We start from the raw sequence: 13,292 nt of genomic DNA, 5'->3' as shown, positions 1-13,292 counted from the left end.
TGAAAAGAGTCAAACTCGGTGACATATTTGAAGAGATTTATTCTGAGCCAAAAATGAGTGACCACAGCCCATGACACAGCCCTCAGGAGAACATGTGCTCAACGTGGTTGTGGCACAGATTGGTTTTATACATTTTAGGAAGATATGTGACATCAATCAAATACATTTAAGCTATACATTGGTTCGGTCCAAAACATTGGAACAATTTGAAGCAAGCAAGGGTTGCGGGGTAGTGCTTCTGGGTTATAAGTAGCTTTTTAATTTTTCTGATTGGTAATTGGTTGAGTTACTATCAATAGAAAGGAACGTCTGGGTTATGATAAGAGGTTGTGGAGTCCCAAATTTTCTGATGCAGATCAAGCCTCCAGGTACCAGGCTTCAGAGAGAATAGATTGTAAATGTTTCTGATCAGATTTAAGGTCTCTGTTGATGGTAAATCCTGGTCAGATTTTCCTGAATTCCAAAAGGGAAGAGGGCATAATGAGGCATGTTCAACACCTGCTTTCCATGATGGCTTGAGTCAGTCTTTCAGGTTAACTTTTGAACACACTGGCTGAGGGTGTCCATTAAAATGACTGGGAGGGAGTGGTTTTGATTTTTATTTTTGGTTTACAGCATGTAAAATATTGAGAGGAGACAGACACCACCTCCATCCCTGGATGAGGACAACACCCCTGCAGTTGATCATGGACATGAGTCTTAAGCTCCACCAGTCTGATGACCACCTGCTGAAGACGCAGCACAGTGAACATACAGATTCTGGAAGGTTCTCAGGTCTTTATTTGCTCTCTCAAATTCTAGGAATTGACCTATTTAATTAATCCATCAACCTCTCATAGCAAATATTTGAGAAAACAAATTTATATTTAGATTTTTATTTTCTGGTGTTTTTTTTTTTTTTTTTTTTTTGAGACGGAGTCTCGCTTTGTCGCCCAGGCTGGAGTGCAGTGATGCCATCTTGGCTCACTACAAGCTCCACCTCCTGGGTTCACGCCATTCTCCTGCCTCAGCCTCCGAGTAGCTGGGACTACAAGGGCGCACCGCGGCTAATTTTTTGTATTTTTAGTAGAGACAGGGTTTCACCGTGTTAGCCAGGATGGTCTCGATCTCCTGACTTCGTGATCCGCCCGCCTCGGCCTCCCAAAGTGCTGGGATTACAGGCGTGAGCCACCGCGCCCGGCAGATTCTTATTTTCAGTAGGGAAGTAAGAAGTTGCAGCTCAGTGCACATAAAGTTGAGACTGAGATGGAGACATCCAGCCCCACCTCTGTGGAACAGGAAAGATGACTGGGGAGGAAACACAGGTCAGCGTGGGAACAGGGGTCACGGTGGACACGGGGGTGGCTGTCCCTCCACCTCCTCACATTACGCTAACAGGGACACAGACACGTTCAGATGCCTTTGCAGAAAGAGATGCCAGAGTCTCCTGAAGTCACAAAAGGAGAGGCGTGAAGAAAACTTGCATCTCAGCCCCACACAAGACAGTTGTCTCAGGCTACAGAAAACAACAGTCATGAACAAATTCAAGTCAGTCATGGTAAGTGATGACACTCTGAACAGCCACCACACACTTGAAACGTCCCAATCAAAGAATCTCCATTACGCAGGCCTTTCCCCTCTGTCCCCACCCCCCCTACTCTAGACCCCAAGAATCTCACCTTTTCAAGCTGTGAGAGACACATCAGAGCCCTGGGCACTGTCGCTGGCTGGGGTAGAACAAAAACAGGAGCTGGTCAGAGCCCGCAGGAGACGTGGGACAGGAGGAATTATGGGGTGGGTGAGCTCTCCACACACCCACCCCCAACACTTACACACAGCCTGAGAGTAGCTCCCTCCTTTTCCACCTATAGGAAGAAAATATCCTGTGAGGGGACTGGGAGGATGCAGGGCCATAAGATCTTACAGAACCTCCTAGTTTTGGACCCAAGAGAAATTTCCAGAACTATGACTGCAGACCCAGGGCAGGATCAGGAAACAGGAGGAAAGCAGGTGTGTGTCCTGGACCAACTGCCCTCCTAAGGTCTGTCCTTAGCAGGGACCTTCCCCTGACCTCATGAATGCTGGAATCAGGACCCCAATACCACAATCATCAAGGTGATACATCCGTCCTTCATTGTCACATGTGCTACACAGAGAGAGTAAGTGCTGGCACACAGGGCCCCAGGCTGGGTTAGCCCCTGTGTGGATGCTGCTTCCCAGGAATGAGGCAGGGAACACTTCTACCTGGGGCTTGAAACCCCCAGAGGAACAAGAAAACCCAGACCCCACCCCTCACCCCTTCCCTACCTGAGCTCTTCCTCCTCCACATCACAGCAGCGACCACAGCTCCGGTAACTACAACTGCTAGGACAGCCAGGCCAGCAACAATGCCCACGATGGGGATGGTGGACTGGGAAGATGGCTCTGGGAAAGGAGGGGAAGATGAGGGGCCCTGACCCTGCTGAAGGGCTCCAGAAGGGCTCCTGCTTTCCCTGAGAACAGACATGACCCCTCATCCCACTCCTTACCCCATCTCAGGGTGAGGGGCTCCGGCAGCCCCTCGTGCTGCACATGGCACGTGTATCTGTGCTCTTCTCCAGAAGGCACCACCACAGCTGCCCACTTCTGGAAGGTTCCATCCCTCCTGCGGGCCTGGTCTCCACAAGCTCGGTGTCCTGAGTTTGCTCCTCCCCATCCCGCTGCCAGGTCAGTGTGATCTCCGCAGGGTAGAAGCCCAGGGCCCAGCACCTCAGGGTGGCCTCATGGTCAGAGACGGGGTGGTGGGTCACGTGTGTCTTTGGGGGATCTGATGGGAAGAGTCAGAAAATTCAGGCGCTTTGCATCTCTCATGGGACACCCCAGCAGCACGCATGTGACCACCCTGAGAATGAACAGGACACCTGGGGTGGGGAAGGGAGCACAGAAGCCAGACACCAGCCTGGACACAGGCATCTGGGATAATCTCCTATTCCTTGGAGAGTTCTAGACTCTGAGGGAGGAACAGGGGCTTCTGGTCCTGACCTGAGTGGCGGCCGAGGGACTCAGAAAAGCTGGAATCAGACCTTCAAACGCATTGAGTGTGAGGCAGAGAACAAGGCCTGAGAGAAAAATTAACGGTGCCCAAGGCTGCTGCAGGAGTCAAAGGGGACCCCTGATCTGTGTTCTGGGGACTGTCTTTCCCTCCATTTCCTCAGAGACGTCATCCCTTAATGTCCTAGAGAGCAGAGGGGGCCCTCAGAGGAAATCAGGAAAACTCATGCCATTCTCCATTCAAGGGAGGGCGACATTCTAGCGCTGATCCCATTTTCCTCCCCTCCTCGTGGGAGGCCATCCCGGGCGATCTAGAGGTGATGGGGAAGGCTCCCCAGTGCCCCTGGTACCCGCGCGCTGTAGCATCTCCTTCCCGTTCTCCAGGTATCTGCGGAGCCACTCCAGGCACTCGCCCTCCAGGTAGGCTCTCTGCCGCTCCGCCGCACGGGCCGCCTCCCACTTGCGCTGGGTGTTCTGAGCCGCCATGTCCGCGGCCGTCCAGGAGCGCAGGTCCTCGTTCAGGACGATGTAATCCTTGCCGTCGTAGGCGTACTGGTCATACCCGCGGAGGAGGCGCCCGTCGGGTCCCAGGTCGCAGCCGTACATCTTCTGGATGGTGTGAGACCCTGGCCCCGCCCCCGCGGTCAGCCCCGCCCACCGAGCCCCGCCCCGCCCCGCCCCGAGCAACCCGCGGGGATTTTGGCCTCAACTGAAAATGAAACCGGGTAAAGGCGCCTGGGGCTCTCCTCGGTGGAGGGTGTGGGCAGGTCCCGCGGCCTCGGGGCGGATCTCGGACCTGGAGACTCGGGGCCACCCGGGCCGTCCGTGGTGACGGGGAGGGGTCGTGACCTGCGCCCCGGGCCGGGGCCACTCACCCCCCTCGCTCTGGTTGTAGTAGCCGCGCAGGGTCCGCAGGTTCCCTCGGTGAGTCTGTGCGTTGCCCTTGGCGATCCGTGTCTGCTCTTCCCAATACTCCGGCCTCTCCTGCTCCATCCACGGCGCCCGCGGCTCCTCTCTCGGACTCTCGGCGTCGCTGTCGTACCGCACGAACTGCGTGTCGTCCACGTAGCCCACGGAGATGAAGCGGGGCTCCCAGCGGCCGGGCCGGGACACGGCGGTGTGGAAATACCTCAAGGAGTGCGAGCCTGGGGGCGAGGAGAGGCTGAGACCCGCCCGACCCTCCTCCCCGCGCGGCTCCCCGGGTCCTGCGCCCCCGCCTGCGGTCCCCTCGCTCCTCCCCGCAGAGGCCGTTTCCCTCCCGACCCCGCACTCACCGGCCCAGGTCTCGGTCAGGGCCAGGGCCCCCGAGAGCAGCAGGAGGAGGGTTCGGGGCGCCATGACCCGAACCCTCGGCGTCTGAGGAGACTCTGAGTTCGGATGGGCGGGTGGGGACTGTAGAACTGAGACCGCGGCGACTCTGATTGGCTTCTCTAGACATCCGACACCCAATGAGAGTGGGAACTGGGGACGCGTCACGAGTATCCTGGAGGAAGGACCCGACACAGGTTGGGAGAAGTGAAACTAGGGGAGTAGGGGAATCCCCAACACTGCGCCTCCCCAAGGCAGAGAAGGCCCGAGACGCTGAGAGCCACTCCCGGGACCTGGGACTTCGTCCTAATCCCTCTCCTACACCAAGCCTCTTTGTCACACTGTCTGCCTGAGTCCTGGAAAAGGATCTGTCTGTGGAAACCAGGGAGAGACCCCCCAGGTTGCGCCCAGCCCCTTCCCCTTCCCTACTCGTCCTGGAATCCCCGACCCTGAACTGGACTCCCTGCCTCCCACTCCTACCTCTCCCCTTGGACCTTTGTGCAGGGAAACTGTCACCACGGGGAACTTGATGCCAGAGAGTGAGCTCGCCCTGGGAATGGAGGTGTAGAGACAGGGGTTTTCTCTCTAAACTGGTGAAGTTTTGTCTGAAGGCACCACATAGAGATTCTCATAGAGACGAAGTTTCCTTTTTGTTTATTAATACAGTAGGTAGCACAATGTTGGTAATCCCTGAATGATTAGAATTCCAATTTGTAAAAGACCTGTGTCAAAACAGCATTACAAAGCTCCTAAGTTTTACTTTCCCAGACTATGGATCTGTGGCTTTGGGTTGTTGCATTTAAAATCACCTTCATTCCCTAGCCCGAGTTTCCCTCTGTGAGTCCAGAACGTCTCCTGAATACAAAGAAGCAGAGTTTGTTACTGTCTCTTGCAACCAGGAGCCTGTAGTCATCACCTCAAAGTTGCGAGTGCTCCATGCAGTCCCAATGCTCTTCACCGACGCTCAAGCACTGCCTGTTTTCGTGAACTATGCACATCTAAGCAGTGTGCATATTTTGTCTGGACACTTGGCATTTTTGTAACTCTTTTTTTTTAATCATAAGGAGCCAATTAGTTTTTAGGAAGTCCAACAAAATGTATTGAATACCGAATGCAAAGAACCCCCTGCTAGGCTCTTCCACTGCTTTAGAATTCTTTCCTCTGCTCCTTTTCCTCACCTCCTGCTTTCAGCCCTTCTCTCTGCCCCTCTCATCCCTCACACCCCCCTTCCCCTTAGTCCCCGCTACCCTGTCACTCCTGAATTGTGGCACTAACACTGTCCCTCACCTCCTGCCCATGTCTGTTCTCCCCACAGTGCTCAGCGGTCCTGCTAACGTGAGCAAGGTCGTGTCATTTCTTCACTTACAATGGTTGGATTTTGGTCTACCATTTTGCTAAATGTTTTCAATTTGTCTCATATCTCTTTGTTTCTGTTCCTCCTTTGCTACTTTCTTATGTGTCAAATAAACAGTTTTTAGTTTATAGTTTTAATTCTCCTAGTGGCTTTTAGCTATATTTCTTTACACTAGTTTTTTATTGTTGTAAGAATGGAAACCCAATTTCTTGACTTCTCACAGTGAAGTTCAGGTTCTATTAAACTACATCCGGCAAAATAAAGGATACTTGTAACAGTGTAGTTTCATTTAACCTACCATTATGCTATTATTGTTTTATATATTACATCAATCTATATTATAAACTCAATGATACAGTGTAATACTTTTTGTTTTAGACAAGCAGCCATATGTCTTCAGGAAATTAACAAAATGAGTGTGAATGTGACATGTATATGTGCATCATTCCTGTTGTTAATTGTTCCTTTCTGTATATCTGGGTCACCATCTAGTATCATTTCCCTTCAGCCTGAAGAACTTTCTTTAAAATTAAATATAGTACAGGATCCCTAGGAAATGAATTTTATGGTTTTGATGATCTAAATATGTCTTTATTTTTGCCTCCCCCCCCCCCCCTTTTTTTTTTTTTTTTTTTTTTTGCTTTTAGGGCATTTACGTGTAATAAAATTCACCAGTTTTAGCTGCGCTGTTTGGTGAATTTTGGTAATTATTTATAGTCATGTAACTACCACACTGCCCAGCAGAGAAACACCGAATGCAGAGAACCCCCTGCTAGGCTCCTCCACTGCTTTGGAGTCCTTTCCCCTGCTCCTTGTCCTCACCTCCTGCTTCCCCAGCCCTTCCCTCTGCCCTCATCCCTCACACCCTCCAAGAATGAGATGGGCTGGGCACGAAGGGTTTTTGTTTGTTTTTTTGTTTTCTATGAATGAATGTAACTTTTTATTATGATAGAGTTGTTTTATTAAAGAAATAGATGAAAATGGTTAAGTAAAATCAAATGGCTCTAAAAGTCTTACAATGAAAGCAACAGTCCTGCCAGTTGTTCTCTCCAGAGACAAGCACTTTTCATTCTCTCAGCTTTTCCTTCTGGTAGCTGCCTTCATGGGTTTTTCCAAATTATTATTTTTTCAGTTTTTCAGGTGGGTGCATATATTAATACATGTAATTTTTAAAACCCTCTTCTGTTTATAATGCATCCTAACCGTCCCCTGCCCCGTCCCTCCTAATCTTTCAAAGCAATGACTTTTAACTCTTTTAGCAATGTCTTCTTTCTCCTCACATAACTAGTCATTTCTTGATTATTTTATACATTTTATAGTGATTTCTTGAATGACAGATGAGGATTTAGCTCTTACACCATCACTACCTTTACTTTTCCTCCCGTATTGTCCCAAAGTAGTTACCAGAGTTAGGGGCTAAGCAGTCACCGCATCATTATGACTATGTACATATTGCTCATTGTTGAGAAAAACAGCGTAATATGCTCTTACTTCCTATCTGGTGCTTCCTTCTGCCCTAGAATTAATGATTGCCTAACCACCCTTCCCCCTTGTTTTTTTCACTTTTGCTTTATCTTCAATGAACTTCTTTCCAAATGCCCCAAATCTGGCAATAACGTATTATTATTTTTAAGAGAAGGGACCTCACTATGGTGGCCAGGCTGGTCTGAAAATGTTGGACTCAAGCCAACCTCTTGCTTTTAGCCTCCTGAGTAGCTGGGACTGCAGACATGAGCCATTCCACCCAGCTAACCTATTAATATTTTTACTGTTTTTTGTTTTTTTTTTTAAGCCAGCTCCATAGCTGGAATATTTCCTGTGTTGGATCCTATTTGCTGGATCCGTGTCATTCTCTGGTTTGTCTCCTCCTTCATTTTGCTGGAGTATTTTCTCCAATAGCTTCCCAAGAAAGGGTCCATGGAGGTAACCCCTGAGTCTTTGCTTGCCTAAAAATGTATTATTTTACCTTCACCCTTGATTATTTGGCTAAATATAGATTTATCCGTTGAAAATCACTTTCTTTCTAGAATTCTGAAGGCATGCTTCCATTGTTTTCAGCTTCTTTTTCGAGGCAGGGTCTCTTCTGTCACCCAGGCTGGAGTGCAGTGGCGCAATCACAACTCCCTGCAGCCGTGACCGCGCGGGCTCAGTTCATCCACCTCAGCCCCTGAGCAGATGGGACTACAGGTGGGCGCCACAGTGCCCAGCTAACTTTTGTATTTTTTGTAGAGATGGGGCTTCACCATGTTGCCCAAGCTGGTCTCAAGGGATCTTGTGCCTGGCCAGTTTTTCTTTTATTCTCTCACTTCTACCTTCATTTCTCAAAGGCATCTCAAACTCAATAGGCCCAAAACCAAAGTCAAACTGCAGCAGAATATCCTGCTACTTCCAACCTTAAAATATATCTTAAATCACAGTTTCTTATTACATGCAACCTTCTGGTTCAAACTACCATCATCCCTCACTTGAACTTAGAATTGGTTTTCCTGCTTCTGTATTTTTTTAAATCATAAAGTATTTCAAATAAACCATGTGTCGCTTTATGCTTTTTATTACATAAAAAGAATAAAGATCTGCGAGGTGCAGTGGCTCACGCCTGTAATCCCAGCACTTTGGGAGGCCGAGGAGGGTGTATCACTTGAGGTCAGGAGTTCGAGACCAGCCTGACCAACATGGTGAAACTTCGTCTCCACCAAAACCACAAAATTAGCTGGGTGTCGTGGTGCGCGCCTGTAGTCCCAGCTACTTGGGAGCCTGAGGCAGGAGAATCGCTTGAACCCGGGAGGTCGGAGGTTGCAGTGAGCTGAGGTCGCTCCATTGCACTCCATCTAGGTAACAAGAACGAAACTCTGCCAAAAAAAAAATATGAAGAGCTTACATACTTAAACATGGAATTGCTTTAAGTGTTTGCCATTCACGGTTCCCATGCATGCCAGCAGCTTCTTACTGCAAACACCTGGGACTTGCTATAGGGCAGCTGGAGTACGTTCCACCCACACACAGGACAGGGAGCTGACAACCAAGGAGTGGAGGATCAATACTCCAGCTTTCTCCCCTCCGTTTCCCTGTATCTCAGCAGTATGGAGCTTGTTACCGATGAGAACCTGCTCACTGACTTTAAACTGCTTTTCTTACCTTCTCAGTTCCATTTCTCCATACCTCAATTGATGATTTCTGGTAAGACCTAGCAAATAAACTGCTTTCACTGAAATTTCAGTCTTGGAACCTGCTTTGGATTCCCCAAAAGACCAAAATATATTCATTTTCCTATCACTGGACTTCCAGGTTGTTTTCAATTTTTCACTGTTACAAACAGGGCTGCAACATTTGCCTACAAACCTCTAGATATACACGTAGGAAGATTTCGGTATTTTCCACTAGTGAAACTGCTCAGTTGGAAGGTATGTGCATCTTCATCTTTAATAAATACTACTGACATTTGAAAAGCCCGACAATGTCAAGGACTGGCCAGAGTCCTATGTGCAATGGGTGTGGAATGGCAGCTCACTGTAGCAGGTGTGGGGACTCAGTTGGGGTCTTGGAGAGGCACTTAGTTATAGCAAGAATGTTTCATAAATGGTATCTGATATATTCAGGACTAGTGTGGGATAAAAGCATGTTGCTTAGAAATAATTATTCATGGATCCAAAGTCAACAAAAGTCTTTTTCTTCTAGTGTAAAGATATATAATTTTTTCCAGAGGGAGGGGAAACAACTTAAAATAAACCAGAAAACACCTTCATATTAATCATTCTTCTCATATACTTCAAATTTGAACTTAATGTCTTTCTCCTCCTGGACATCAGAGAGAACACCTGGGTATTCTGGCAGAAGTTTATATTTTTCCAAATCAATTTCTGGAAAAACTGTGTCACTTTCAAAGTCCCGCGTGATCCTTGTCACAAATAGTTTAAGATGGCCTGGGTGATTCATGGCTTCCTTATAAACACAACTACCACCAACTATCCAAATCATCTCTACTTTATTTGCTAATTCTGGTTGTTCAGTAAGTTTTAAGATATCATCCAGACATCTGGCAAGAGAATGAGCTCCTTGTGGAGGTTCCTTGAGTTCTCTGCTGAGAACTAAATTAATTCTATCCTTTAAAGGTCGATTCTTCTCCGGAATGGAGAACCAGATCTTCCTACATGTAACACCAGATTCTGTTTACCTTCTCCTGAAGAGTTTGTGTCATTCTCTGGAAATACCTAAATTCATTCCTGAGCGGCGGCCAGGGCAGGTCCCCGTTCTTGCTAATGCCCGTGTTCTGGGACACAGCGACGATGCAGTTTAGCAAACGAACCATGACAGCAGCGGTGAGCACCTCCGAGCCCGCTCGCTACACCAGAACGCGCGGCCAAAATTGGCCGGAAGGTTTTTACTCTGAACCTGGAGGATGAGCAATGACATCTCCCTCTCCACCTCAAAGCTCGTCCTGAGCATTCACCTCCTGGGAGAAGGGGCAGCGCAGCAGCGCCACCTGGTGGTCCATGCGCTTCCTTTTGCAGATCACTCACAGCCCTGAGACCCTCCTCTCCTTTCCATGCACCTGGGATTTCTTCACTGGACACCAGCCTGAGTCAAGTTTCCTGTGAAGCAAAAGAAGCGCACAGGGCTTGCTCATGGAGTCCCTGCACAAAGTGGCCGTGGTGGCTGCGATGGACACTGCATGGGCACAGCAATTGAGTCGCCGCCACTCACCAAGGCTGACTTGGCAGCTGCCCCTGCTGAGGGCCCAGCCAACCAAAAGCAGCTGGGTGTTTTTTGGACGGAGAAATAAAACAGGGAATGGTAACTAAGAATACAATAACATTATGATAGATAAATATGCCACTAAACATATAGTAGCAGTTTAAATAATTTTGAGACTATGAACAAGACTATGTCATGGGGAGAACTTATTACAAGTAGAGAAAGCTGGAGTATTGATCCTCCCCTCCTTGGTTGTCAGCTCCCTGTCCTGTGTGTGGGTGGAACGTACTCCAGTTGCTCTATAGCGAAAGATGGTGGGGGAGGAATGGTGTCATCTCTACCTTTGGCGAGATCCATGTCACCGTGTTCAGGGGAAGGGCCATGAACTCCCCATGCAGAGAGGAGGCTCTGGCCATGAAGGCGCCTGTGGGAGAGGTGAGGACCCGCTCCCTCTACACTGATGGCCTAAGAGCCTGCAGACGGCGGGGAAGGCTTCCCCTCAGCTGTGTCCTATCAGGTTTTTCCAAGAGTCAAGGAGTAGACCTGCATATTGCCTCTGCTGATGTGAGCTGCACGCACACCTAGAAGTGAGGTCACCCCTGCTGGGGGTCCTGGGGCTGCTGGTTGTTCTGGGTGCTCAGAGGGAAGATGGGGAGGGGGCTATGTGCAAAACAGTAACCATGCTCTATAAATTATTTTTTCCTTAACCTTTGTGTCATAAAAGAAAATGTAGGACTCCAGAAGGAAAAAGAAACGGTCTAAAATTTGTGTCCTTGAATAAAAAGTGAACACCCATTAACCACCAGGGATTGACGTTTGTGGAGCACACCAGAAGCCCCATCATTTCCCCAGCTCAGCAGTAAACTCTTTCCTCCCCCAAATGAAAATACATCCTGACTTTCATGATCATCACTTCTTTGTTCTATTTTATATTTTTATCATCCAAAATTATAATTTAGTTTTACCTTTAGAAATATGCTTTTGTTCTCTTTTATTCTATAGATTCTTTCTTGAAATTTATATTGTGTGGTAGAGCTTCCCATAGTGTGCATTTTGCTGATTGCTCCCCAAGCCATTGTTTAATATGTGTTTTTATTATCTGTATTGCCTCTAAATTGGTAATTGGCTATGGAGGCTAGCTTATATTCAGGCTTGGTTTCTTTGTCACTTGTACTTGTTTGATGGTATTGTATTGTGTTCTTCCATCAAGAGGAAGAACCTGACATTAGTTTTTTGTTTTATTGTGTTGTTAATTGCCATTGCTATTCAATGGTTAAATTCTTTAACTCATGATGGTTTGCAAAAGAGTTATTATAGTCTCGGTCTCTCATTCCTTCCTTATTTATTATCCGAATAATTTCTAAGTAAGAGATTCACGCTCCTCTACTGTTTGTTTACTACTAGAAATTTGTTAACCAGAGACTAAGCCAAGCATCTACTCACCTATGACCCAGCAATAGCACTCTTAGTTATCAACCAGTAGAAATGCTTGTATGTGTGTGCCAAAATATATGAAAATATTATTCATAGCAGCACGACTTGTAAAATCTGGATACAACACAATTGTCTATCAATAGTGAAAGAACAGGAAATATGAGCTATTTATAAAGTGGGAAACATATCAAGACCACATCTCAAAAGCAACAACAACAAAAAATCCACGTTTGCTTGTGGTGATCGCCTGAGTCCATGAAATAAGTAGACATTGGGGCCTTAGCAATGCAGAGATAGGTGGAATCAAGACATATTCCTCTTGCATTCCACACATCACAGGCACAAAATATACATAAGAAGTGCTTTCCTTAACAAAAAAAAAAAAAAAGAGAGAGAGAGAGAGATAGCATATGGCTATGTGGCAGATTCTTTTATGAGAAGACCTTGAAAATACATAGCTGGCAAGTTAGACTGATACCATTAGCCCCAGGAAGCAGCAAATGGGTCTTGGCAGGAATAGATCCTCACCATGGAGTGGGCTTTGTTCAGTTGGTAGTAGGTGTGTTACCAAACTAAACTGGGGTCCACTCACCTGGGATGTTGCAGTAAAAACAAACATCCACACTGAGACTGTAGTGGGAGAAAGGAGGGCATTTACGTGCAGGGTGCCAAACAAGGAGAATCGGGCAACTCATGCTTAAGTCCCAACCTTTTTGATGGCTCACAAGCAAGGATTTTCAAAGGCAGGGGCAAATTTCAGGAAAGCAGAGTTACAGGCAACATCATAAATCAATGCATAGAAGTGTTAACACTGCTTCGGCCTTAAAAGGTGGAAAATCCTGATGAGGGAGCTTACAGGTCTTAGGTAGATTTAAAGATTCTCTGATTTGTGATAGATAAGGAAGCAAAGGTTCCTTACACAGCTAGGGGAGTAGAGAGGAATATTCAGGTCTGGCCTGTGGCCTTGACTCTCTCCAGTCCCCTCAGGAAGAAATTTAGAACAAAGAACGGCAGTCAGAGTTCAGTCCTCAGTTTCCCCTTTATAAGGTCTCCCTGTCAGTGGATCTATTAGGTGGGATCCCATGTTTCTGAAAAACAACCCAGGGATATATGTTAAGATGTTTTTAGTTTCTGTAAAGAATCAAACATCCTGTGACTCTAACTTCCTTGGCTATTGTTTTAAGCTATCATTGCCTTCTTGTTTATAAGGTCACTCACTTGCTTTTTAGGGCTGGCTAGGTGCCTGGAATTTCTCTTGAAGGAACTGAAGGTTTTTCTTTATTTCCAGGTTGGGAGGCCCTGGCAGGCTTCTAAGAGAGGTTCCTCCTTTATCTCAGATGCAAATGCTCGGAGTGCTACAAAGAACTTGAATGGGAGGTACTGCAACCATGTGGACCACTGAGTCATATTTCTTTACACCGGAAAATGCACCGGCTCAAAATGTCCAACAATGGTCAGAGAAACATCCTCCTCAAAGGAAGAGTTCCATTGAAAA

The 13,292-nt window shown here is 47.3% G+C and overlaps 3 pseudogenes across 2 annotated transcripts in view; all 3 read right to left on the bottom strand.

Annotated features, from left to right (window-relative positions):
• Window positions 1-757: 757 nt before the first annotated feature.
• Window positions 758-13,292, bottom strand: part of LOC126953147 (class I histocompatibility antigen, Gogo-OKO alpha chain-like) — a 280,609-nt pseudogene continuing 268,074 nt past the window's right edge. The window contains exon 10 of the transcript XR_007725133.1: window positions 758-1,265. The product of XR_007725133.1 is annotated as a class I histocompatibility antigen, Gogo-OKO alpha chain-like (transcript). The remainder of the gene's footprint in view (window positions 1,266-13,292) is intronic.
• Window positions 758-13,292, bottom strand: part of LOC126953075 (HLA class I histocompatibility antigen, B alpha chain-like) — a 147,162-nt pseudogene continuing 134,627 nt past the window's right edge. Inside the window, exons 2-9 of the transcript XR_007725119.1 lie at window positions 4,284-4,492; window positions 3,885-4,154; window positions 3,360-3,635; window positions 2,508-2,785; window positions 2,287-2,403; window positions 1,812-1,844; window positions 1,659-1,706; window positions 758-1,495 (exon numbers count right to left, since the gene is read on the bottom strand). The product of XR_007725119.1 is annotated as an HLA class I histocompatibility antigen, B alpha chain-like (transcript). The remainder of the gene's footprint in view (window positions 1,496-1,658; window positions 1,707-1,811; window positions 1,845-2,286; window positions 2,404-2,507; window positions 2,786-3,359; window positions 3,636-3,884; window positions 4,155-4,283; window positions 4,493-13,292) is intronic.
• Window positions 9,416-10,057, bottom strand: LOC126953155 (dihydrofolate reductase-like; annotated as a pseudogene).

Source organism: Macaca thibetana, chromosome 4 (genome assembly GCF_024542745.1).
Source record: "Macaca thibetana thibetana isolate TM-01 chromosome 4, ASM2454274v1, whole genome shotgun sequence".
Lineage (NCBI taxonomy): Eukaryota > Metazoa > Chordata > Mammalia > Primates > Cercopithecidae > Macaca > Macaca thibetana.
This window is presented reverse-complemented; position numbering and strand designations above follow the sequence as displayed.